Genomic DNA, 26,645 nt, shown 5'->3' on the forward strand with positions numbered 1-26,645 from the left:
TGCATAAATAGAAGAAAGGCAATAGGAAAATGATGAAGGCAAGATTCATAAGTATGTACAAATTCTATTGGGAGTATGGCAAAAACAAAACTCAGTTGATGCTATTGACTTAGCCAATTGAGAAAATCAGATATATATAAACCATGAGATGCACCGTAAAAAGAAAGAGAGGGCTCGTCAGGGAATTGAACCAGGGACCTGTCGCGCCCAAAACGAAAATCATAGAATCATCAAGTAAGCATGTTTTATTTGATATCTTAACCAATTTTATGTGAAAATTATATTATTTTAAAGCAGTCACTAATGTGTACAAGGAGGAAATATTAGCATAAATAAAATATTTCCTAATAGTCAATAATTTTCTAAGTAAACTTGCTTGAAAATTGGTGTGCAAAGTTTTATGATGCCCACCAGTGTTTTTCTGATGGATAAACCCCAAGACATGTCACATGCTGTGTGCAGATAAGTACTTACAAATAATTATAGCAGTTTGACAAAAAACAAAATTCAATTGTGCAAATTAGTAAATACAATCTATTTTGAGAGTTTTGAAAAAACAACATTCAGTTGAAATTCACTCAGGAAATTGACTACTATAAGATAATAGAACCATTTCAAAGAATCTGAAAATCTGGGCTCGTACGGGATTTGAACCCGGGACCTCTCGCACCCTAAGCGAGAATCATACCCCTAGACCAACGAGCCACCTACCTGAAGATTTTTCTTTGGATTTTTCAATTGATTTTTAGAAAATAGCTTTTTGTTTTTAAAACACCATATACATTTATGTAAAAATGAATTTGTAGAATAAATAAAATATTTCCTTATGGTCCAGTTGATAGTTTTCTAAGGTATGCATATAGGAAAAGTGCAGGGACAAGATTTGTGAGTGCCTACAGAGTTTGGGCTTCTCTCATGGACGAAGCTAAAGACTTGTCATTTGCAATGTACAAATCATGCTTCCAGACACAGAAGAAAGGCAAAAGAAAACCTTGCAATTTCATTTTTGAACTTTTTGTGTTTCAAAGTGAGACTATTCTTTTAAAACATTCAAAGCTATCTAGACAGAAGGGAACCTGCAGTTTTCCTGATATACCACAATACGGTTGAAATTTTAATAAGTATGCACTTATTTGTAGTACAACTAAAATGTTTCCGTAAGATTCTATTGATAGTTTTCTATGTGTGCTTATTTGGAAAGTGCAGTGACAAGATATAAAAATGGCGACAGAGTTTGGACTTGTCTGATCGATAAAACCCAAGACTTGTAAAAAGCTATGTGTAAATCATGCATAAATAGAAGAAAGGCAATAGGAAAATGATGAAGGCAAGATTCATAAGTATGTACAAATTCTATTGGGAGTATGGCAAAAACAAAACTCAGTTGATGCTATTGACTTAGCCAATTGAGAAAATCAGATATATATAAACCATGAGATGCACAGTAAAAAGAAAGAGAGGGCTCGTCAGGGAATTGAACCAGGGACCTGTCGCGCCCAAAACGAAAATCATAGAATCATCAAGTAAGCATGTTTTATTTGATATCTTAACCAATTTTATGTGAAAATTATATTATTTTAAAGCAGTCACTAATGTGTACAAGGAGGAAATATTAGCATAAATAAAATATTTCCTAATAGTCAATAATTTTCTAAGTAAACTTGCTTGAAAATTGCTGTGCAAAGTTTTATGATGCCCACCAGTGTTTTTCTGATGGATAAACCCCAAGACATGTCACATGCTGTGTGCAGATAAGTACTTACAAATAATTATAGCAGTTTGACAAAAAACAAAATTCAATTGTGCAAATTAGTAAATACAATCTATTTTGAGAGTTTTGAAAAAACAACATTCAGTTGAAATTCACTCAGGAAATTGACTACTATAAGATAATAGAACCATTTCAAAGAATCTGAAAATCTGGGCTCGTCCGGGATTTGAACCCGGGACCTCTCGCACCCTAAGCGAGAATCATACCCCTAGACCAACGAGCCACCTACCTGAAGTTTTTTCTTTGGATTTTTCAATTGATTTTTAGAAAATAGCTTTTTGTTTTTAAAACACCATATACATTTATGTAAAAATGAATTTGTAGAATAAATAAAATATTTCCTTATGGTCCAGTTAATAGTTTTCTAAGGTATGCATATAGGAAAAGTGCAGGGACAAGATTTGTGAGTGCCTACAGAGTTTGGGCTTCTCTCATGGACGAAGCTAAAGACTTGTCATTTGCAATGTACAAATCATGCTTCCAGACACAGAAGAAAGGCAAAAGAAAACCTTGCAATTTCATTTTTGAACTTTTTGTGTTTCAAAGTGAGACTATTCTTTTAAAACATTCAAAGCTATCTAGACAGAAGGGAACCTGCAGTTTTCCTGATATACCACAATACGGTTGAAATTTTAATAAGTATGCACTTATTTGTAGTACAACTAAAATGTTTCCGTAAGATTCTATTGATAGTTTTCTATGTGTGCTTATTTGGAAAGTGCAGTGACAAGATATAAAAATGGCGACAGAGTTTGGACTTGTCTGATCGATAAAACCCAAGACTTGTAAAAAGCTATGTGTAAATCATGCATAAATAGAAGAAAGGCAATAGGAAAATGATGAAGGCAAGATTCATAAGTATGTACAAATTCTATTGGGAGTATGGCAAAAACAAAACTCAGTTGATGCTATTGACTTAGCCAATTGAGAAAATCAGATATATATAAACCATGAGATGCACCGTAAAAAGAAAGAGAGGGCTCGTCAGGGAATTGAACCAGGGACCTGTCGCGCCCAAAACGAAAATCATAGAATCATCAAGTAAGCATGTTTTATTTGATATCTTAACCAATTTTATGTGAAAATTATATTATTTTAAAGCAGTCACTAATGTGTACAAGGAGGAAATATTAGCATAAATAAAATATTTCCTAATAGTCAATAATTTTCTAAGTAAACTTGCTTGAAAATTGGTGTGCAAAGTTTTATGATGCCCACCAGTGTTTTTCTGATGGATAAACCCCAAGACATGTCACATGCTGTGTGCAGATAAGTACTTACAAATAATTATAGCAGTTTGACAAAAAAACAAAATTCAATTGTGCAAATTAGTAAATACAATCTATTTTGAGAGTTTTGAAAAAACAACATTCAGTTGAAATTCACTCAGGAAATTGACTACTATAAGATAATAGAACCATTTCAAAGAATCTGAAAATCTGGGCTCGTCCAGGATTTGAACCCAGGACCTCTCGCACCCTAAGCGAGAATCATACCCCTAGACCAACGAGCCACCTACCTGAAGATTTTTCTTTGGATTTTTCAATTGATTTTTAGAAAATAGCTTTTTGTTTTTAAAACACCATATACATTTATGTAAAAATGAATTTGTAGAATAAATAAAATATTTCCTTATGGTCCAGTTGATAGTTTTCTAAGGTATGCATATAGGAAAAGTGCAGGGACAAGATTTGTGAGTGCCTACAGAGTTTGGGCTTCTCTCATGGACGAAGCTAAAGACTTGTCATTTGCAATGTACAAATCATGCTTCCAGACACAGAAGAAAGGCAAAAGAAAATCTTGCAATTTCATTTTTGAACTTTTTGTGTTTCAAAGTGAGACTATTCTTTTAAAACATTCAAAGCTATCTAGACAGAAGGGAACCTGCAGTTTTCCTGATATACCACAATACGGTTGAAATTTTAATAAGTATGCTCTTATTTGTAGTACAACTAAAATGTTTCCGTAAGATTCTATTGATAGTTTTCTATGTGTGCTTATTTGGAAAGTGCAGTGACAAGATATAAAAATGGCGACAGAGTTTGGACTTGTCTGATCGATAAAACCCAAGACTTGTAAAAAGCTATGTGTAAATCATGCATAAATAGAAGAAAGGCAATAGGAAAATGATGAAGGCAAGATTCATAAGTATGTACAAATTCTATTGGGAGTATGGCAAAAACAAAACTCAGTTGATGCTATTGACTTAGCCAATTGAGAAAATCAGATATATATAAACCATGAGATGCACAGTAAAAAGAAAGAGAGAGCTCGTCAGGGAATTGAACCAGGGACCTGTAGCGCCCAAAACGAAAATCATAGAATCATCAAGTAAGCATGTTTTATTTGATATCTTAACCAATTTTATGTGAAAATTATATTATTTTAAAGCAGTCACTAATGTGTACAAGGAGGAAATATTAGCATAAATAAAATATTTCCTAATAGTCAATCATTTTCTAATTAAACTTGCTTGAAAATTGCTGTGCAAAGTTTTATGATGCCCACCAGTGTTTTTCTGATGGATAAACCCCAAGACATGTCACATGCTGTGTGCAGATAAGTACTTACAAATAATTATAGCAGTTTGACAAAAAACAAAATTCAATTGTGCAAATTAGTAAATACAATCTATTTTGAGAGTTTTGAAAAAACAACATTCAGTTGAAATTCACTCAGGAAATTGACTACTATAAGATAATAGAACCATTTCAAAGAATCTGAAAATCTGGGCTCGTCCGGGATTTGAACCCGGGACCTCTCGCACCCTAAGCGAGAATCATACCCCTAGACCAACGAGCCACCTACCTGAAGATTTTTCTTTGGATTATTCAATTGATTTTTAGAAAATAGCTTTTTGTTTTTAAAACACCATATACATTTATGTAAAAATGAATTTGTAGAATAAATAAAATATTTCCTTATGGTCCAGTTGATAGTTTTCTAAGGTATGCATATAGGAAAAGTGCAGGGACAAGATTTGTGAGTGCCTACAGAGTTTGGGCTTCTCTCATGGACGAAGCTAAAGACTTGTCATTTGCAATGTACAAATCATGCTTCCAGACACAGAAGAAAGGCAAAAGAAAACCTTGCAATTTCATTTTTGAACTTTTTGTGTTTCAAAGTGAGACTATTCTTTTAAAACATTCAAAGCTATCTAGACAGAAGGGAACCTGCAGTTTTCCTGATATACCACAATACGGTTGAAATTTTAATAAGTATGCTCTTATTTGTAGTACAACTAAAATGTTTCCGTAAGATTCTATTGATAGTTTTCTATGTGTGCTTATTTGGAAAGTGCAGTGACAAGATATAAAAATGGCGACAGAGTTTGGACTTGTCTGATCGATAAAACCCAAGACTTGTAAAAAGCTATGTGTAAATCATGCATAAATAGAAGAAAGGCAATAGGAAAATGATGAAGGCAAGATTCATAAGTATGTACAAATTCTATTGGGAGTATGGCAAAAACAAAACTCAGTTGATGCTATTGACTTAGCCAATTGAGAAAATCATATATATATAAACCATGAGATGCACCGTAAAAAGAAAGAGAGGGCTCGTCAGGGAATTGAACCAGGGACCTGTCGCGCCCAAAACGAAAATCATAGAATCATCAAGTAAGCATGTTTTATTTGATATCTTAACCAATTTTATGTGAAAATTATATTATTTTAAAGCAGTCACTAATGTGTACAAGGAGGAAATATTAGCATAAATAAAATATTTCCTAATAGTCAATAATTTTCTAAGTATACTTGCTTGAAAATTGCTGTGCAAAGTTTTATGATGCCCAGCAGTGTTTTTCTGATGGATAAAACCCAAGACATGTCACATGCTGTGTGCAGATAAGTACTTACAAATAATTATAGCAGTTTGACAAAAAACAAAATTCAATTGTGCAAATTAGTAAATACAATCTATTTTGAGAGTTTTGAAAAAACAACATTCAGTTGAAATTCACTCAGGAAATTGACTACTATAAGATAATAGAACCATTTCAAAGAATCTGAAAATCTGGGCTCGTCCGGGATTTGAACCCGGGACCTCTCGCACCCTAAGCGAGAATCATACCCCTAGACCAAGGAGCCACCTACCTGAAGATTTTTCTTTGGATTTTTCAATTGATTTTTAGAAAATAGCTTTTTGTTTTTAAAACACCATATACATTTATGTAAAAATGAATTTGTAGAATAAATAAAATATTTCCTTATGGTCCAGTTGATAGTTTTCTAAGGTATGCATATAGGAAAAGTGCAGGGACAAGATTTTTGAGTGCCTACAGAGTTTGGGCTTCTCTCATGGACGAAGCTAAAGACTTGTCATTTGCAATGTACAAATCATGCTTCCAGACACAGAAGAAAGGCAAAAGAAAACCTTGCAATTTCATTTTTGAACTTTTTGTGTTTCAAAGTGAGACTATTCTTTTAAAACATTCAAAGCTATCTAGACAGAAGGGAACCTGCAGTTTTCCTGATATACCACAATACGGTTGAAATTTTAATAAGTATGCTCTTATTTGTAGTACAACTAAAATGTTTCCGTAAGATTCTATTGATAGTTTTCTATGTGTGCTTATTTGGAAAGTGCAGTGACAAGATATAAAAATGGCGACAGAGTTTGGACTTGTCTGATCGATAAAACCCAAGACTTGTAAAAAGCTATGTGTAAATCATGCATAAATAGAAGAAAGGCAATAGGAAAATGATGAAAGCAAGATTCATAAGTATGTACAAATTCTATTGGGAGTATGGCAAAAACAAAACTCAGTTGATGCTATTGACTTAGCCAATTGAGAAAATCATATATATATAAACCATGAGATGCACCGTAAAAAGAAAGAGAGGGCTCGTCAGGGAATTGAACCAGGGACCTGTCGCGCCCAAAACGAAAATCATAGAATCATCAAGTAAGCATGTTTTATTTGATATCTTAACCAATTTTATGTGAAAATTATATTATTTTAAAGCAGTCACTAATGTGTACAAGGAGGAAATATTAGCATAAATAAAATATTTCCTAATAGTCAATAATTTTCTAAGTATACTTGCTTGAAAATTGCTGTGCAAAGTTTTATGATGCCCAGCAGTGTTTTTCTGATGGATAAAACCCAAGACATGTCACATGCTGTGTGCAGATAAGTACTTACAAATAATTATAGCAGTTTGACAAAAAACAAAATTCAATTGTGCAAATTAGTAAATACAATCTATTTTGAGAGTTTTGAAAAAACAACATTCAGTTGAAATTCACTCAGGAAATTGACTACTATAAGATAATAGAACCATTTCAAAGAATCTGAAAATCTGGGCTCGTCCGGGATTTGAACCCGGGACCTCTCGCACCCTAAGCGAGAATCATACCCCTAGACCAAGGAGCCACCTACCTGAAGATTTTTCTTTGGATTTTTCAATTGATTTTTAGAAAATAGCTTTTTGTTTTTAAAACACCATATACATTTATGTAAAAATGAATTTGTAGAATAAATAAAATATTTCCTTATGGTCCAGTTGATAGTTTTCTAAGGTATGCATATAGGAAAAGTGCAGGGACAAGATTTTTGAGTGCCTACAGAGTTTGGGCTTCTCTCATGGACGAAGCTAAAGACTTGTCATTTGCAATGTACAAATCATGCTTCCAGACACAGAAGAAAGGCAAAAGAAAACCTTGCAATTTCATTTTTGAACTTTTTGTGTTTCAAAGTGAGACTATTCTTTTAAAACATTCAAAGCTATCTAGACAGAAGGGAACCTGCAGTTTTCCTGATATACCACAATACGGTTGAAATTTTAATAAGTATGCTCTTATTTGTAGTACAACTAAAATGTTTCCGTAAGATTCTATTGATAGTTTTCTATGTGTGCTTATTTGGAAAGTGCAGTGACAAGATATAAAAATGGCGACAGAGTTTGGACTTGTCTGATCGATAAAACCCAAGACTTGTAAAAAGCTATGTGTAAATCATGCATAAATAGAAGAAAGGCAATAGGAAAATGATGAAGGCAAGATTCATAAGTATGTACAAATTCTATTGGGAGTATGGCAAAAACAAAACTCAGTTGATGCTATTGACTTAGCCAATTGAGAAAATCAGATATATATAAACCATGAGATGCACCGTAAAAAGAAAGAGAGGGCTCGTCAGGGAATTGAACCAGGGACCTGTCGCGCCCAAAACGAAAATCATAGAATCATCAAGTAAGCATGTTTTATTTGATATCTTAACCAATTTTATGTGAAAATTATATTATTTTAAAGCAGTCACTAATGTGTACAAGGAGGAAATATTAGCATAAATAAAATATTTCCTAATAGTCAATAATTTTCTAAGTATACTTGCTTGAAAATTGCTGTGCAAAGTTTTATGATGCCCAGCAGTGTTTTTCTGATGGATAAAACCCAAGACATGTCACATGCTGTGTGCAGATAAGTACTTACAAATAATTATAGCAGTTTCACAAAAAACAAAATTCAATTGTGCAAATTAGTAAATGCAATCTATTTTGAGAGTTTTGAAAAAACAACATTCAGTTGAAATTCACTCAGGAAAATGACTACAATAAGATAATAGAACCATTTCAAAGAATCTGAAAATTTGGGCTTGTCTGGGATTTGAACCCGGGACCTCTTGCAACCTAAGCAAGAATCATACCCCTAGGCCAACAGGCCACCTATCTGAAAATTTTTCTTTGGATTTTTCAATTGATTTTAAGAAAATAGCTTTTTGTTTTTAAAACACCATATACATTTATGTAAAAATGAATTTGTAGAATAAATAAAATATTTCCTTATGGTCCAGTAGATAGTTTTCTAAGGTATGCATATAGGAAAAGTGCAGGGACAAGATTTGTGAGTGCCTACAGAGTTTGGGCTTCTCTCATGGACGAAGCTAAAGACTTGTCATTTGCAATGTACAAATCATGCTTCCAGACACAGAAGAAAGGCAAAAGAAAACCTTGCAATTTCATTTTTGAAATTTTTGTGTTTCAAAGTGAGACTATTCTTTTAAAACATTCAAAGCTATCTAGACAGAAGGGAACCTGCAGTTTTCCTGATATACCACAATACGGTTGAAATTTTAATAAGTATGCTCTTATTTGTAGTACAACTGAAATGTTTCCGTAAGATTCTATTGATAGTTTTCTATGTGTGCTTATTTGGAAAGTGCAGTGACAAGATATAAAAATGGCGACAGAGTTTGGACTTGTCTGATCGATAAAACCCAAGACTTGTAAAAAGCTATGTGTAAATCATGCATAAATAGAAGAAAGGCAATAGGAAAATGATGAAGGCAAGATTCATAAGTATGTACAAATTCTATTGGGAGTATGGCAAAAACAAAACTCAGTTGATGCTATTGACTAAGCCAATTGAGAAAATCAGATATATATAAACCATGAGATGCACCGTAAAAAGAAAGAGAGGGCTCGTCAGGGAATTGAACCAGGGACCTGTCGCGCCCAAAACGAAAATCATAGAATCATCAAGTAAGCATGTTTTATTTGATATCTTAACCAATTTTATGTGAAAATTATATTATTTTAAAGCAGTCACTAATGTGTACAAGGAGGAAATATTAGCATAAATAAAATATTTCCTAATAGTCAATAATTTTCTAAGTAAACTTGCTTGAAAATTGCTGTGCAAAGTTTTATGATGCCCACCAGTGTTTTTCTGATGGATAAACCCCAAGACATGTCACATGCTGTGTGCAGATAAGTACTTACAAATAATTATAGCAGTTTGACAAAAAACAAAATTCAATTGTGCAAATTAGTAAATACAATCTATTTTGAGAGTTTTGAAAAAACAACATTCAGTTGAAATTCACTCAGGAAATTGACTACTATAATAGAACCATTTCAAAGAATCTGAAAATCTGGGCTCGTCCGGGATTTGAACCCGGGACCTCTCGCACCCTAAGCGAGAATCATACCCCTAGACCAACGAGCCACCTACCTGAAGATTTTTCTTTGGATTTTTCAATTGATTTTTAGAAAATAGCTTTTTGTTTTTAAAACACCATATACATTTATGTAAAAATGAATTTGTAGAATAAATAAAATATTTCCTTATGGTCCAGTTGATAGTTTTCTAAGGTATGCATATAGGAAAAGTGCAGGGACAAGATTTGTGAGTGCCTACAGAGTTTGGGCTTCTCTCATGGACGAAGCTAAAGACTTGTCATTTGCAATGTACAAATCATGCTTCCAGACACAGAAGAAAGGCAAAAGAAAACCTTGCAATTTCATTTTTGAACTTTTTGTGTTTCAAAGTGAGACTATTCTTTTAAAACATTCAAAGCTATCTAGACAGAAGGGAACCTGCAGTTTTCCTGATATACCACAATACGGTTGAAATTTTAATAAGTATGCACTTATTTGTAGTACAACTAAAATGTTTCCGTAAGATTCTATTGATAGTTTTCTATGTGTGCTTATTTGGAAAGTGCAGTGACAAGATATAAAAATGGCGACAGAGTTTGGACTTGTCTGATCGATAAAACCCAAGACTTGTAAAAAGCTATGTGTAAATCATGCATAAATAGAAGAAAGGCAATAGGAAAATGATGAAGGCAAGATTCATAAGTATGTACAAATTCTATTGGGAGTATGGCAAAAACAAAACTCAGTTGATGCTATTGACTTAGCCAATTGAGAAAATCAGATATATATAAACCATGAGATGCACCGTAAAAAGAAAGAGAGGGCTCGTCAGGGAATTGAACCAGGGACCTGTCGCGCCCAAAACGAAAATCATAGAATCATCAAGTAAGCATGTTTTATTTGATATCTTAACCAATTTTATGTGAAAATTATATTATTTTAAAGCAGTCACTAATGTGTAAAAGGAGGAAATATTAGCATAAATAAAATATTTCCTAATAGTCAATAATTTTCTAAGTATACTTGCTTGAAAATTGCTGTGCAAAGTTTTATGATGCCCAGCAGTGTTTTTCTGATGGATAAAACCCAAGACATGTCACATGCTGTGTGCAGATAAGTACTTACAAATAATTATAGCAGTTTGACAAAAAACAAAATTCAATTGTGCAAATTAGTAAATACAATCTATTTTGAGAGTTTTGAAAAAACAACATTCAGTTGAAATTCACTCAGGAAATTGACTACTATAAGATAATAGAACCATTTCAAAGAATCTGAAAATCTGGGCTCGTCCGGGATTTGAACCCGGGACCTCTCGCACCCTAAGCGAGAATCATACCCCTAGACCAACGAGCCACCTACCTGAAGATTTTTCTTTGGATTATTCAATTGATTTTTAGAAAATAGCTTTTTGTTTTTAAAACACCATATACATTTATGTAAAAATGAATTTGTAGAATAAATAAAATATTTCCTTATGGTCCAGTTGATAGTTTTCTAAGGTATGCATATAGGAAAAGTGCAGGGACAAGATTTGTGAGTGCCTACAGAGTTTGGGCTTCTCTCATGGACGAAGCTAAAGACTTGTCATTTGCAATGTACAAATCATGCTTCCAGACACAGAAGAAAGGCAAAAGAAAACCTTGGAATTTCATTTTTGAACTTTTTGTGTTTCAAAGTGAGACTATTCTTTTAAAACATTCAAAGCTATCTAGACAGAAGGGAACCTGCAGTTTTCCTGATATACCACAATACGGTTGAAATTTTAATAAGTATGCTCTTATTTGTAGTACAACTAAAATGTTTCCGTAAGATTCTATTGATAGTTTTCTATGTGTGCTTATTTGGAAAGTGCAGTGACAAGATATAAAAATGGCGACAGAGTTTGGACTTGTCTGATCGATAAAACCCAAGACTTGTAAAAAGCTATGTGTAAATCATGCATAAATAGAAGAAAGGCAATAGGAAAATGATGAAGGCAAGATTCATAAGTATGTACAAATTCTATTGGGAGTATGGCAAAAACAAAACTCAGTTGATGCTATTGACTTAGCCAATTGAGAAAATCATATATATATAAACCATGAGATGCACCGTAAAAAGAAAGAGAGGGCTCATCAGGGAATTGAACCAGGGACCTGTCGCGCCCAAAACGAAAATCATAGAATCATCAAGTAAGCATGTTTTATTTGATATCTTAACCAATTTTATGTGAAAATTATATTATTTTAAAGCAGTCACTAATGTGTACAAGGAGGAAATATTAGCATAAATAAAATATTTCCTAATAGTCAATAATTTTCTAAGTATACTTGCTTGAAAATTGCTGTGCAAAGTTTTATGATGCCCAGCAGTGTTTTTCTGATGGATAAAACCCAAGACATGTCACATGCTGTGTGCAGATAAGTACTTACAAATAATTATAGCAGTTTGACAAAAAACAAAATTCAATTGTGCAAATTAGTAAATACAATCTATTTTGAGAGTTTTGAAAAAACAACATTCAGTTGAAATTCACTCAGGAAATTGACTACTATAAGATAATAGAACCATTTCAAAGAATCTGAAAATCTGGGCTCATCCGGGATTTGAACCCGGGACCTCTCGCACCCTAAGCGAGAATCATACCCCTAGACCAACGAGCCACCTACCTGAAGATTTTTCTTTGGATTTTTCAATTGATTTTTAGAAAATAGCTTTTTGTTTTTAAAACACCATATACATTTATGTAAAAATGAATTTGTAGAATAAATAAAATATTTCCTTATGGTCCAGTTGATAGTTTTCTAAGGTATGCATATAGGAAAAGTGCAGGGACAAGATTTTTGAGTGCCTACAGAGTTTGGGCTTCTCTCATGGACGAAGCTAAAGACTTGTCATTTGCAATGTACAAATCATGCTTCCAGACACAGAAGAAAGGCAAAAGAAAATCTTGCAATTTCATTTTTGAACTTTTTGTGTTTCAAAGTGAGACTATTCTTTTAAAACATTCAAAGCTATCTAGACAGAAGGGAACCTGCAGTTTTCCTGATATACCACAATACGGTTGAAATTTTAATAAGTATGCTCTTATTTGTAGTACAACTAAAATGTTTCCGTAAGATTCTATTGATAGTTTTCTATGTGTGCTTATTTGGAAAGTGCAGTGACAAGATATAAAAATGGCGACAGAGTTTGGACTTGTCTGATCGATAAAACCCAAGACTTGTAAAAAGCTATGTGTAAATCATGCATAAATAGAAGAAAGGCAATAGGAAAATGATGAAGGCAAGATTCATAAGTATGTACAAATTCTATTGGGAGTATGGCAAAAACAAAACTCAGTTGATGCTATTGACTTAGCCAATTGAGAAAATCAGATATATATAAACCATGAGATGCACCGTAAAAAGAAAGAGAGGGCTCGTCAGGGAATTGAACCAGGGACCTGTCGCGCCCAAAACGAAAATCATAGAATCATCAAGTAAGCATGTTTTATTTGATATCTTAACCAATTTTATGTGAAAATTATATTATTTTAAAGCAGTCACTAATGTGTACAAGGAGGAAATATTAGCATAAATAAAATATTTCCTAATAGTCAATAATTTTCTAAGTATACTTGCTTGAAAATTGCTGTGCAAAGTTTTATGATGCCCAGCAGTGTTTTTCTGATGGATAAAACCCAAGACATGTCACATGCTGTGTGCAGATAAGTACTTACAAATAATTATAGCAGTTTGACAAAAAACAAAATTCAATTGTGCAAATTAGTAAATACAATCTATTTTGAGAGTTTTGAAAAAACAACATTCAGTTGAAATTCACTCAGGAAATTGACTACTATAAGATAATAGAACCATTTCAAAGAATCTGAAAATCTGGGCTCGTCCGGGATTTGAACCCGGGACCTCTCGCACCCTAAGCGAGAATCATACCCCTAGACCAACGAGCCACCTACCTGAAGATTTTTCTTTGGATTTTTCAATTGATTTTTAGAAAATAGCTTTTTGTTTTTAAAACACCATATACATTTATGTAAAAATGAATTTGTAGAATAAATAAAATATTTCCTTATGGTCCAGTTGATAGTTTTCTAAGGTATGCATATAGGAAAAGTGCAGGGACAAGATTTGTGAGTGCCTACAGAGTTTGGGCTTCTCTCATGGACGAAGCTAAAGACTTGTCATTTGCAATGTACAAATCATGCTTCCAGACACAGAAGAAAGGCAAAAGAAAACCTTGCAATTTCATTTTTGAACTTTTTGTGTTTCAAAGTGAGACTATTCTTTTAAAACATTCAAAGCTATCTAGACAGAAGGGAACCTGCAGTTTTCCTGATATACCACAATACGGTTGAAATTTTAATAAGTATGCTCTTATTTGTAGTACAACTAAAATGTTTCCGTAAGATTCTATTGATAGTTTTCTATGTGTGCTTATTTGGAAAGTGCAGTGACAAGATATAAAAATGGCGACAGAGTTTGGACTTGTCTGATCGATAAAACCCAAGACTTGTAAAAAGCTATGTGTAAATCATGCATAAATAGAAGAAAGGCAATAGGAAAATGATGAAGGCAAGATTCATAAGTATGTACAAATTCTATTGGGAGTATGGCAAAAACAAAACTCAGTTGATGCTATTGACTTAGCCAATTGAGAAAATCAGATATATATAAACCATGAGATGCACCGTAAAAAGAAAGAGAGGGCTCGTCAGGGAATTGAACCAGGGACCTGTCGCGCCCAAAATGAAAATCATAGAATCATCAAGTAAGCATGTTTTATTTGATATCTTAACCAATTTTATGTGAAAATTATATTATTTTAAAGCAGTCACTAATGTGTACAAGGAGGAAATATTAGCATAAATAAAATATTTCCTAATAGTCAATAATTTTCTAAGTATACTTGCTTGAAAATTGCTGTGCAAAGTTTTATGATGCCCACCAGTGTTTTTCTGATGGATAAAACCCAAGACATGTCACATGCTGTGTGCAGATAAGTACTTACAAATAATTTTAGCAGTTTGACAAAAAACAAAATTCAATTGTGGAAATTAGTAAATACAATCTATTTTGAGAGTTTTGAAAAAACAACATTCAGTTGAAATTCACTCAGGAAATTGACTACAATAAGATAATAGAACCATTTCAAAGAATCTGAAAATTTGGGCTTGTCTGGGATTTGAACCCGGGAACTCTCGCACCCTAAGCAAGAATCATACCCCTAGGCCAACAGGCCACCTACCTGAAAATTTTTCTTTGGATTTTTCAATTGATTTTAAGAAAATAGCTTTTTGTTTTTATAACACCATATACATTTATGTAAAATTTAATTTGTAGAATAAATAAAATATTTCCTTATGGTCCAGTAGATAGTTTTCTAAGGTATGCATATAAGAAAAGTGCAGGGACAAGATTTGTGAGTGCCTACAGAGTTTGGGCTTCTCTCATGGACGAAGCTAAAGACTTGTCATTTGCAATGTACAAATCATGCTTCCAGACACAGAAGAAAGGCAAAAGAAAACCTTGCAATTTCATTTTTGAACTTTTTGTGTTTCAAAGTGAGACTATTCTTTTAAAACATTCAAAGCTATCTAGACAGAAGGGAACCTGCAGTTTTCCTGATATACCACAATACGGTTGAAATTTTAATAAGTATGCTCTTATTTGTAGTACAACTAAAATGTTTCCGTAAGATTCTATTGATAGTTTTCTATGTGTGCTTATTTGGAAAGTGCAGTGACAAGATATAAAAATGGCGACAGAGTTTGGACTTGTCTGATCGATAAAACCCAAGACTTGTAAAAAGCTATGTGTAAATCATGCATAAATAGAAGAAAGGCAATAGGAAAATGCTGAAGGCAAGATTCATAAGTATGTACAAATTCTATTGGGAGTATGGCAAAAACAAAACTCAGTTGATGCTATTGACTTAGCCAATTGAGAAAATCAGATATATATAAACCATGAGATGCACCGTAAAAAGAAAGAGAGGGCTCGTCAGGGAATTGAACCAGGGACCTGTCGCGCCCAAAACGAAAATCATAGAATCATCAAGTAAGCATGTTTTATTTGATATCTTAACCAATTTTATGTGAAAATTATATTATTTTAAAGCAGTCACTAATGTGTACAAGGAGGAAATATTAGCATAAATAAAATATTTCCTAATAGTCAATAATTTTCTAAGTATACTTGCTTGAAAATTGCTGTGCAAAGTTTTATGATGCCCACCAGTGTTTTTCTGATGGATAAAACCCAAGACATGTCACATGCTGTGTGCAGATAAGTACTTACAAATAATTATAGCAGTTTGACAAAAAACAAAATTCAATTGTGCAAATTAGTAAATACAATCTATTTTGAGAGTTTTGAAAAAACAACATTCAGTTGAAATTCACTCAGGAAATTGACTACTATAAGATAATAGAACCATTTCAAAGAATCTGAAAATCTGGGCTCGTCCGGGATTTGAACCCGGGACCTCTCGCACCCTAAGCGAGAATCATACCCCTAGACCAACGAGCCACCTACCTGAAGATTTTTCTTTGGATTTTTCAATTGATTTTTAGAAAATAGCTTTTTGTTTTTAAAACACCATATACATTTATGTAAAAATGAATTTGTAGAATAAATAAAATATTTCCTTATGGTCCAGTTGATAGTTTTCTAAGGTATGCATATAGGAAAAGTGCAGGGACAAGATTTGTGAGTGCCTACAGAGTTTGGGCTTCTCTCATGGACGAAGCTAAAGACTTGTCATTTGCAATGTACAAATCATGCTTCCAGACACAGAAGAAAGGCAAAAGAAAACCTTGCAATTTCATTTTTGAACTTTTTGTGTTTCAAAGTGAGACTATTCTTTTAAAACATTCAAAGCTATCTAGACAGAAGGGAACCTGCAGTTTTCCTGATATACCACAATACGGTTGAAATTTTAATAAGTATGCTCTTATTTGTAGTACAACTAAAATGTTTCCGTAAGATTCTATTGATAGTTTTCTATGTGTGCTTATTTGGAAAGTGCAGTGACAAGATATAAAAATGGCGACAGAGTTTGGACTTGTCTGATCGATAAAACCCAAGACTTGTAAAAAGCTATGTGTAAATCATGCATAAATAGAAGAAAGGCAATAGGAAAATGATGAAGGCAAGATTCATAAGTATGTACAAATTCTATTGGGAGTATGGCAAAAACAAAACTCAGTTGATGCTATTGACTTAGCCAATTGAGAAAATCAGATATATATAAACCATGAGATGCACCGTAAAAAGAAAGAGAGGGCTCGTCAGGGAATTGAACCAGGGACCTGTCGCGCCCAAAACGAAAATCATAGAATCATCAAGTAAGCATGTTTTATTTGATATCTTAACCAATTTTATGTGAAAATTATATTATTTTAAAGCAGTCACTAATGTGTACAAGGAGGAAATATTAGCATAAATAAAATATTTCCTAATAGTCAATCATTTTCTAAGTATACTTGCTTGAAAATTGCTGTACAAAGTTTTATGATGCCCAGCAGAGTTTTTCTGATGGATAAAACCCAAGACATGTCACATGCTGTGTGCAGATAAGTACTTACAAATAATTTTAGCAGTTTGACAAAAAACAAAATTCAATTGTGCAAATTAGTAAATACAATCTATTTTGAGAGTTTTGAAAAAACAACATTCAGTTGAAATTCACTCAGGAAATTGACTACTATAAGATAATAGAACCATTTCAAAGAATCTGAAAATCTGGGCTCATCCGGGATTTGAACCCGGGACCTCTCGCACCCTAAGCGAGAATCATACCCCTAGACCAACGAGCCACCTACCTGAAGATTTTTCTTTGGATTTTTCAATTGATTTTTAGAAAATAGCTTTTTGTTTTTAAAACACCATATACATTTATGTAAAAATGAATTTGTAGAATAAATAAAATATTTCCTTATGGTCCAGTTGATAGTTTTCTAAGGTATGCATATAGGAAAAGTGCAGGGACAAGATTTGTGAGTGCCTACAGAGTTTGGGCTTCTCTCATGGACGAAGCTAAAGACTTGTCATTTGCAATGTACAAATCATGCTTCCAGACACAGAAGAAAGGCAAAAGAAAACCTTGCAATTTCATTTTTGAACTTTTTGTGTTTCAAAGTGAGACTATTCTTTTAAAACATTCAAAGCAATCTAGACAGAAGGGAACCTGCAGTTTTCCTGATATACCACAATACGGTTGAAATTTTAATAAGTATGCTCTTTTTTGTAGTACAACTAAAATGTTTCCGTAAGATTCTATTGATAGTTTTCTATGTGTGCTTATTTGGAAAGTGCAGTGACAAGATATAAAAATGGCGACAGAGTTTGGACTTGTCTGATCGATAAAACCCAAGACTTGTAAAAAGCTATGTGTAAATCATGCATAAATAGAAGAAAGGCAATAGGAAAATGATGAAGGCAAGATTCATAAGTATGTACAAATTCTATTGGGAGTATGGCAAAAATAAAACTCAGTTGATGCTATTGACTTAGCCAATTGAGAAAATCAGATATATATAAACCATGAGATGCACCGTAAAAAGAAAGAGAGGGCTCGTCAGGGAATTGAACCAGGGACCTGTCGCGCCCCAAATGAAAATCATAGAATCATCAAGTAAGCATGTTTTATTTGATATCTTAACCAATTTTATGTGAAAATTATATTATTTTAAAGCAGTCACTAATGTGTACAAGGAGGAAATATTAGCATAAATAAAATATTTCCTAATAGTCAATAATTTTCTAAGTATACTTGCTTGAAAATTGCTGTGCAAAGTTTTATGATGCCCACCAGTGTTTTTCTGATGGATAAAACCCAAGACATGTCACATGCTGTGTGCAGATAAGTACTTACAAATAATTTTAGCAGTTTGACAAAAAACAAAATTCAATTGTGGAAATTAGTAAATACAATCTATTTTGAGAGTTTTGAAAAAACAACATTCAGTTGAAATTCACTCAGGAAATTGACTACAATAAGATAATAGAACCATTTCAAAGAATTTGAAAATTTGGGCTTGTCTGGGATTTGAACCTGGGAGCTCTCGCACCCTAAGCAAGAATCATACCCCTAGGCCAACAGGCCACCTACCTGAAAATTTTTCTTTGGATTTTTCAATTGATTTTAAGAAAATAGCTTTTTGTTTTTAAAACACCATATACATTTATGTAAAATTTAATTTGTAGAATAAATAAAATATTTCCTTATGGTCCAGTAGATAGTTTTCTAAGGTATGCATATAGGAAAAGTGCAGGGACAAGATTTGTGAGTGCCTACAGAGTTTGGGCTTCTCTCATGGACGAAGCTAAAGACTTGTCATTTGCAATGTACAAATCATGCTTCCAGACACAGAAGAAAGGCAAAAGAAAACCTTGCAATTTCATTTTTGAACTTTTTGTGTTTCAAAGTGAGACTATTCTTTTAAAACATTCAAAGCTATCTAGACAGAAGGGAACCTGCAGTTTTCCTGATATACCACAATACGGTTGAAATTTTAATAAGTATGCTCTTATTTGTAGTACAACTAAAATGTTTCCGTAAGATTCTATTGATAGTTTTCTATGTGTGCTTATTTGGAAAGTGCAGTGACAAGATATAAAAATGGCGACAGAGTTTGGACTTGTCTGATCGATAAAACCCAAGACTTGTAAAAAGCTATGTGTAAATCATGCATAAATAGAAGAAAGGCAATAGGAAAATGATGAAGGCAAGATTCATAAGTATGTACAAATTCTATTGGGAGTATGGCAAAAACAAAACTCAGTTGATGCTATTGACTTAGCCAATTGAGAAAATCAGATATATATAAACCATGAGATGCACCGTAAAAAGAAAGAGAGGGCTCGTCAGGGAATTGAACCAGGGACCTGTCGCGCCCAAAACGAAAATCATAGAATCATCAAGTAAGCATGTTTTATTTGATATCTTAACCAATTTTATGTGAAAATTATATTATTTTAAAGCAGTCACTAATGTGTACAAGGAGGAAATATTAGCATAAATAAAATATTTCCTAATAGTCAATAATTTTCTAAGTATACTTGCTTGAAAATTGCTGTGCAAAGTTTTATGATGCCCAGCAGTGTTTTTCTGATGGATAAAACCCAAGACATGTCACATGCTGTGTGCAGATAAGTACTTACAAATAATTATAGCAGTTTGACAAAAAACAAAATTCAATTGTGCAAATTAGTAAATACAATCTATTTTGAGAGTTTTGAAAAAACAACATTCAGTTGAAATTCACTCAGGAAATTGACTACTATAAGATAATAGAACCATTTCAAAGAATCTGAAAATCTGGGCTCGTCCGGGATTTGAACCCGGGACCTCTCGTACCCTAAGCGAGAATCATACCCCTAGACCAACGAGCCACCTACCTGAAGATTTTTCTTGGATTTTTCAATTGATTTTTAGAAAATAGCTTTTTGTTTTTAAAACACCATATACATTTATGTAAAAATGAATTTGTAGAATAAATAAAATATTTCCTTATGGTCCAGTTGATAGTTTTCTAAGGTATGCATATAGGAAAAGTGCAGGGACAAGATTTGTGAGTGCCTACAGAGTTTGGGCTTCTCTCATGGACGAAGCTAAAGACTTGTCATTTGCAATGTACAAATCATGCTTCCAGACACAGAAGAAAGGCAAAAGAAAACCTTGCAATTTCATTTTTGAACTTTTTGTGTTTCAAAGTGAGACTATTCTTTTAAAACATTCAAAGCTATCTAGACAGAAGGGAACCTGCAGTTTTCCTGATATACCACAATACGGTTGAAATTTTAATAAGTATGCTCTTATTTGTAGTACAACTAAAATGTTTCCGTAAGATTCTATTGATAGTTTTCTATGTGTGCTTATTTGGAAAGTGCAGTGACAAGATATAAAAATGGCGACAGAGTTTGGACTTGTCTGATCGATAAAACCCAAGACTTGTAAAAAGCTATGTGTAAATCATGCATAAATAGAAGAAAGGCAATAGGAAAATGATGAAGGCAAGATTCATAAGTATGTACAAATTCTATTGGGAGTATGGCAAAAACAAAACTCAGTTGATGCTATTGACTTAGCCAATTGAGAAAATCAGATATATATAAACCATGAGATGCACCGTAAAAAGAAAGAGAGGGCTCGTCAGGGAATTGAACCAGGGACCTGTCGTGCCCAAAATGAAAATCATAGAATCATCAAGTAAGCATGTTTTATTTGATATCTTAACCAATTTTATGTGAAAATTATATTATTTTAAAGCAGTCACTAATGTGTACAAGGAGGAAATATTAGCATAAATAAAATATTTCCTAATAGTCAATAATTTTCTAAGTATACTTGCTTGAAAATTGCTGTGCAAAGTTTTATGATGCCCACCAGTGTTTATCTGATGGATAAAACCCAAGACATGTCACATGCTGTGTGCAGATAAGTACTTACAAATAATTTTAGCAGTTTGACAAAAAACAAAATTCAATTGTGGAAATTAGTAAATACAATCTATTTTGAGAGTTTTGAAAAAACAACATTCAGTTGAAATTCACTCAGGAAATTGACTACAATAAGATAATAGAACCATTTCAAAGAATCTGAAAATTTGGGCTTGTCTGGGATTTGAACCCGGGAGCTCTCGCACCCTAAGCAAGAATCATACCCCTAGGCCAACAGGCCACCTACCTGAAAATTTTTCTTTGGATTTTTCAATTGATTTTAAGAAAATAGCTTTTTGTTTTTAAAACACCATATACATTTATGTAAAATTTAATTTGTAGAATAAATAAAATATTTCCTTATGGTCCAGTAGATAGTTTTCTAAGGTATGCATATAGGAAAAGTGCAGGGACAAGATTTGTGAGTGCCTACAGAGTTTGGGCTTCTCTCATGGACGAAGCTAAAGACTTGTCATTTGCAATGTACAAATCATGCTTCCAGACACAGAAGAAAGGCAAAAGAAAACCTTGCAATTTCATTTTTGAACTTTTTGTGTTTCAAAGTGAGACTATTCTTTTAAAACATTCAAAGCTATCTAGACAGAAGGGAACCTGCAGTTTTCCTGATATACCACAATACGGTTGAAATTTTAATAAGTATGCTCTTATTTGTAGTACAACTAAAATGTTTCCGTAAGATTCTATTGATAGTTTTCTATGTGTGCTTATTTGGAAAGTGCAGTGACAAGATATAAAAATGGCGACAGAGTTTGGACTTGTCTGATCGATAAAACCCAAGACTTGTAAAAAGCTATGTGTAAATCATGCATAAATAGAAGAAAGGCAATAGGAAAATGATGAAGGCAAGATTCATAAGTATGTACAAATTCTATTGGGAGTATGGCAAAAACAAAACTCAGTTGATGCTATTGACTTAGCCAATTGAGAAAATCAGATATATATAAACCATGAGATGCACCGTAAAAAGAAAGAGAGGGCTCGTCAGGGAATTGAACCAGGGACCTGTCGCGCCCAAAACGAAAATCATAGAATCATCAAGTAAGCATGTTTTATTTGATATCTTAACCAATTTTATGTGAAAATTATATTATTTTAAAGCAGTCACTAATGTGTACAAGGAGGAAATATTAGCATAAATAAAATATTTCCTAATAGTCAATAATTTTCTAAGTATACTTGCTTGAAAATTGCTGTGCAAAGTTTTATGATGCCCAGCAGAGTTTTTCTGATGGATAAAACCCAAGACATATCACATGCTGTGTGCAGATAAGTACTTTCAAATAATTTTAGCAGTTTGACAAAAAACAAAATTCAATTGTGCAAATTAGTAAATACAATCTATTTTGAGAGTTTTGAAAATACAACATTCAGTTGAAATTCACTCAGGAAATTGACTACTATAAGATAATAGAACCATTTCAAAGAATCTGAAAATCTGGGCTCGTCCAGGATTTGAACCCGGGACCTCTCGCACCCTAAGCAAGAATCATACCCCTAGACCAACGAGCCACCTACCTGAAGATTTTTCTTTGGATTTTTCAATTGATTTTTAGAAAATAGCTTTTTGTTTTTAAAACACCATATACAGTTATGTAAAAATTAATTTGTAGAATAAATAAAATATTTCCTTATGGTCCAGTAGATAGTTTTCTAAGGTATGCATATAGAAAAAGTGCAGGGACAAGATTTGTGAGTGCCTACAGAGTTTGGGCTTCTCTCATGGACGAAGCTAAAGACTTGTCATTTGCAATGTACAAATCATGCTTCCAGACACAGAAGAAAGGCAAAAGAAAACCTTGCAATTTAATTTTTGAACTTTTTGTGTTTCAAAGTGAGACTATTCTTTTAAAACATTCAAAGCTATCTAGACTGAAGGGAACCTGCAGTTTTCCTGATATACCACAATACGGTTGAAATTTTAATAAGTATGCTCTTATTTGTAGTACAACTAAAATGTTTTCGTAAGATTCTATTGATAGTTTTCTATGTGTGCTTATTTGGAAAGTGCAGTGACAAGATATAAAAATGGCGACAGAGTTTGGACTTGTCTGATCGATAAAACCCAAGACTTGTAAAAAGCTATGTGTAAATCATGCATAAATAGAAGAAAGGCAATAGGAAAATGATGAAGGCAAGATTCATAAGTATGTACAAATTCTATTGGGAGTATGGCAAAAACAAAACTCAGTTGATGCTATTGACTTAGCCAATTGAGAAAATCAGATATATATAAACCATGAGATGCACCGTAAAAAGAAAGAGAGGGCTCGTCAGGGAATTGAACCAGGGACCTGTCGCGCCCAAAACGAAAATCATAGAATCATCAAGTAAGCATGTTTTATTTGATATCTTAACCAATTTTATGTGAAAATTATATTATTTTAAAGCAGTCACTAATGTGTACAAGGAGGAAATATTAGCATAAATAAAATATTTCCTAATAGTCAATCATTTTCTAAGTATACTTGCTTGAAAATTGCTGTGCAAAGTTTTATGATGCCCAGCAGTGTTTTTCTGATGGATAAAACCCAAGACATGTCACATGCTGTGTGCAGATAAGTACTGACAAATAATTATAGCAGTTTGACAAAAAACAAAATTCAATTGTGCAAATGAGTAAATACAATCTATTTTGAGAGTTTTGAAAAAACAACATTCAGTTGAAATTCACTCAGGAAATTGACTACAATAAGATAATAGAACCATTTCAAAGAATCTGAAAATCTGGGCTTGTCCGGGATTTGAACCCGGGACCTCTCGCACCCTAAGCGAGAATCATACCCCTAGGCCAACGAGCCACCTACCTGAAGATTTTTCTTTGGATTTTTCAATTGATTTTTAGAAAATAGCTTTTTGTTTTTAAAACACCATATACATTTATGTAAAAATGAATTTGTAGAATAAATAAAACATTTCCTTATGGTCCAGTTGATAGTTTTCTAAGGTATGCATATAGGAAAAGTGCAGGGACAAGATTTGTGAGTGCCTACAGAGTTTGGGCTTCTCTCATGGACGAAGCTAAAGACTTGTCATTTGCAATGTACAAATCATGCTTCCAGACACAGAAGAAAGGCAAAAGAAAACCTTGCAATTTCATTTTTGAACTTTTTGTGTTTCAAAGTGAGACTATTCTTTTAAAACATTCAAAGCTATCTAGACTGAAGGGAACCTGCAGTTTTCCTGATATACCACAATACGGTTGAAATTTTAATAAGTATGCTCTTATTTGTAGTACAACTAAAATGTTTCCGTAAGATTCTATTGATAGTTTTCTATGTGTGCTTATTTGGAAAGTGCAGTGACAAGATATAAAAATGGCGACAGAGTTTGGACTTGTCTGATCGATAAAACCCAAGACTTGTAAAAAGCTATGTGTAAATCATGCATAAATAGAAGAAAGGCAATAGGAAAATGATGAAGGCAAGATTCATAAGTATGTACAAATTCTATTGGGAGTATGGCAAAAACAAAACTCAGTTGATGCTATTGACTTAGCCAATTGAGAAAATCAGATATATATAAACCATGAGATGCACCGTAAAAAGAAAGAGAGGGCTCGTCAGGGAATTGAACCAGGGACCTGTCGCGCCCAAAACGAAAATCATAGAATCATCAAGTAAGCATGTTTTATTTGATATCTTAACCAATTTTATGTAAAAATTATATTATTTTAAAGCAGTCACTAATGTGTACAAGGAGGAAATATTAGCATAAATAAAATATTTCCTAATAGTCAATAATTTTCTAAGTATACTTGCTTGAAAATTGCTGTGCAAAGTTTTATGATGCCCAGCAGTGTTTTTCTGATGGATAAAACCCAAGACATGTCACATGCTGTGTGCAGATAAGTACTTACAAATAATTATAGCAGTTTGACAAAAAACAAAATTCAATTGTGGAAATTAGTAAATACAATCTATTTTGAGAGTTTTGAAAAAACAACATTCAGTTGAAATTCACTCAGGAAATTGACTACAATAAGATAATAGAACCATTTCAAAGAATCTGAAAATTTGGGCTCGTCCGGGATTTGAACCCGGGACCTCTCGAAACCTAAGCGAGAATCATACCCCTAGGCCAACGAGCCACCTACCTGAAGATTTTTCTTTGGATTTTTCAATTGATTTTTAGAAAATAGCTTTTTGTTTTTAAAACACCATAAACATTTATGTAAAAATGAATTTGTAGAATAAATAAAATATTTCCTTATGGTCCAGTAGATAGTTTTCTAAGGTATGCATATAGGAAAAGTGCAGGGACAAGATTTGTGAGTGCCTACAGAGTTTGGGCTTCTCTCATGGACGAAGCTAAAGACTTGTCATTTGCAATGTACAAATCATGCTTCCAGACACAGAAGAAAGGCAAAAGAAAACCTTGCAATTTCATTTTTGAACTTTTTGTGTTTCAAAGTGAGACTATTCTTTTAAAACATTCAAAGCTATCTAGACAGAAGGGAACCTGCAGTTTTCCTGATATACCACAATACGGTTGAAATTTTAATAAGTATGCTCTTATTTGTAGTACAACTAAAATGTTTCCGTAAGATTCTATTGATAGTTTTCTATGTGTGCTTATTTGGAAAGTGCAGTGACAAGATATAAAAATGGCGACAGAGTTTGGACTTGTCTGATTGATAAAACCCAAGACTTGTAAAAAGCTATGTGTAAATCATGCATAAATAGAAGAAAGGCAATAGGAAAATGATGAAGGCAAGATTCATAAGTATGTACAAATTCTATTGGGAGTATGGCAAAAACAAAACTCAGTTGATGCTATTGACTTAGCCAATTGAGAAAATCAGATATATATAAACCATGAGATGCACCGTAAAAAGAAAGAGAGGGCTCGTCAGGGAATTGAACCAGGGACCTGTCGCGCCCAAAACGAAAATCATAGAATCATCAAGTAAGCATGTTTTATTTGATATCTTAACCAATTTTATGTAAAAATTATATTATTTTAAAGCAGTCACTAATGTGTACAAGGAGGAAATATTAGCATAAATAAAATATTTCCTAATAGTCAATCATTTTCTAAGTATACTTGCTTGAAAATTGCTGTGCAAAGTTTTATGATGCCCAGCAGTGTTTTTCTGATGGATAAAACCCAAGACATGTCACATGCTGTGTGCAGATAAGTACTTACAAATAATTATAGCAGTTTGACAAAAAACAAAATTCAATTGTGCAAATTAGTAAATACAATCTATTTTGAGAGTTTTGAAAAAACATTCAGTTGAAATTCACTCAGGAAATTGACTACTATAAGATAAGAGAACCATTTCAAAGAATCTGAAAATCTGGGCTCGTCCGGGATTTGAACCCGGGACCTCTCGCACCCTAAGCGAGAATCATACCCCTAGGCCAACGAGCCACCTACCTGAAAATTTTTCTTTGGATTTTTCAATTGATTTTTAGAAAATAGCTTTTTGTTTTTAAAACACCATATACATTTATGTAAAAATGAATTTGTAGAATAAATAAAATATTTCCTTATGGTCCAGTAGATAGTTTTCTAAGGTATGCATATAGGAAAAGTGCA

The 26,645-nt window shown here is 33.1% G+C and overlaps 16 non-coding genes across 16 annotated transcripts; all 16 read right to left on the reverse strand.

Annotated features, from left to right (window-relative positions):
- Window positions 1-633: 633 nt before the first annotated feature.
- TRNAP-AGG (transfer RNA proline (anticodon AGG)) lies at window positions 634-705 on the reverse strand. Its single transcript has one exon. It is a non-coding gene; the product is annotated as a tRNA-Pro (tRNA).
- A 1,217-nt stretch (window positions 706-1,922) lies between these two features.
- On the reverse strand, window positions 1,923-1,994 carry TRNAP-AGG (transfer RNA proline (anticodon AGG)). Its single transcript has one exon. It is a non-coding gene; the product is annotated as a tRNA-Pro (tRNA).
- Window positions 1,995-3,212: 1,218 nt separating this feature from the next.
- TRNAP-AGG (transfer RNA proline (anticodon AGG)) lies at window positions 3,213-3,284 on the reverse strand. The gene has a single exon. It is a non-coding gene; the product is annotated as a tRNA-Pro (tRNA).
- Window positions 3,285-4,501: 1,217 nt separating this feature from the next.
- On the reverse strand, window positions 4,502-4,573 carry TRNAP-AGG (transfer RNA proline (anticodon AGG)). The gene has a single exon. It is a non-coding gene; the product is annotated as a tRNA-Pro (tRNA).
- Window positions 4,574-5,790: 1,217 nt separating this feature from the next.
- On the reverse strand, window positions 5,791-5,862 carry TRNAP-AGG (transfer RNA proline (anticodon AGG)). Its single transcript has one exon. It is a non-coding gene; the product is annotated as a tRNA-Pro (tRNA).
- A 1,217-nt stretch (window positions 5,863-7,079) lies between these two features.
- On the reverse strand, window positions 7,080-7,151 carry TRNAP-AGG (transfer RNA proline (anticodon AGG)). The gene has a single exon. It is a non-coding gene; the product is annotated as a tRNA-Pro (tRNA).
- A 2,501-nt stretch (window positions 7,152-9,652) lies between these two features.
- TRNAP-AGG (transfer RNA proline (anticodon AGG)) lies at window positions 9,653-9,724 on the reverse strand. The gene has a single exon. It is a non-coding gene; the product is annotated as a tRNA-Pro (tRNA).
- Window positions 9,725-10,941: 1,217 nt separating this feature from the next.
- Window positions 10,942-11,013, reverse strand: TRNAP-AGG (transfer RNA proline (anticodon AGG)). Its single transcript has one exon. It is a non-coding gene; the product is annotated as a tRNA-Pro (tRNA).
- A 1,217-nt stretch (window positions 11,014-12,230) lies between these two features.
- TRNAP-AGG (transfer RNA proline (anticodon AGG)) lies at window positions 12,231-12,302 on the reverse strand. Its single transcript has one exon. It is a non-coding gene; the product is annotated as a tRNA-Pro (tRNA).
- Window positions 12,303-13,519: 1,217 nt separating this feature from the next.
- Window positions 13,520-13,591, reverse strand: TRNAP-AGG (transfer RNA proline (anticodon AGG)). The gene has a single exon. It is a non-coding gene; the product is annotated as a tRNA-Pro (tRNA).
- Window positions 13,592-16,097: 2,506 nt separating this feature from the next.
- Window positions 16,098-16,169, reverse strand: TRNAP-AGG (transfer RNA proline (anticodon AGG)). Its single transcript has one exon. It is a non-coding gene; the product is annotated as a tRNA-Pro (tRNA).
- Window positions 16,170-17,386: 1,217 nt separating this feature from the next.
- TRNAP-AGG (transfer RNA proline (anticodon AGG)) lies at window positions 17,387-17,458 on the reverse strand. The gene has a single exon. It is a non-coding gene; the product is annotated as a tRNA-Pro (tRNA).
- A 2,506-nt stretch (window positions 17,459-19,964) lies between these two features.
- On the reverse strand, window positions 19,965-20,036 carry TRNAP-AGG (transfer RNA proline (anticodon AGG)). The gene has a single exon. It is a non-coding gene; the product is annotated as a tRNA-Pro (tRNA).
- A 2,505-nt stretch (window positions 20,037-22,541) lies between these two features.
- Window positions 22,542-22,613, reverse strand: TRNAP-AGG (transfer RNA proline (anticodon AGG)). The gene has a single exon. It is a non-coding gene; the product is annotated as a tRNA-Pro (tRNA).
- A 1,217-nt stretch (window positions 22,614-23,830) lies between these two features.
- On the reverse strand, window positions 23,831-23,902 carry TRNAP-AGG (transfer RNA proline (anticodon AGG)). Its single transcript has one exon. It is a non-coding gene; the product is annotated as a tRNA-Pro (tRNA).
- Window positions 23,903-26,405: 2,503 nt separating this feature from the next.
- TRNAP-AGG (transfer RNA proline (anticodon AGG)) lies at window positions 26,406-26,477 on the reverse strand. The gene has a single exon. It is a non-coding gene; the product is annotated as a tRNA-Pro (tRNA).
- Window positions 26,478-26,645: the final 168 nt, after the last annotated feature.

Source organism: Taudactylus pleione, unplaced genomic scaffold (genome assembly GCF_031769625.1).
Source record: "Taudactylus pleione unplaced genomic scaffold, aTauple2 ptg000317l, whole genome shotgun sequence".
In the NCBI taxonomy this organism is placed as follows: domain Eukaryota; kingdom Metazoa; phylum Chordata; class Amphibia; order Anura; family Myobatrachidae; genus Taudactylus; species Taudactylus pleione.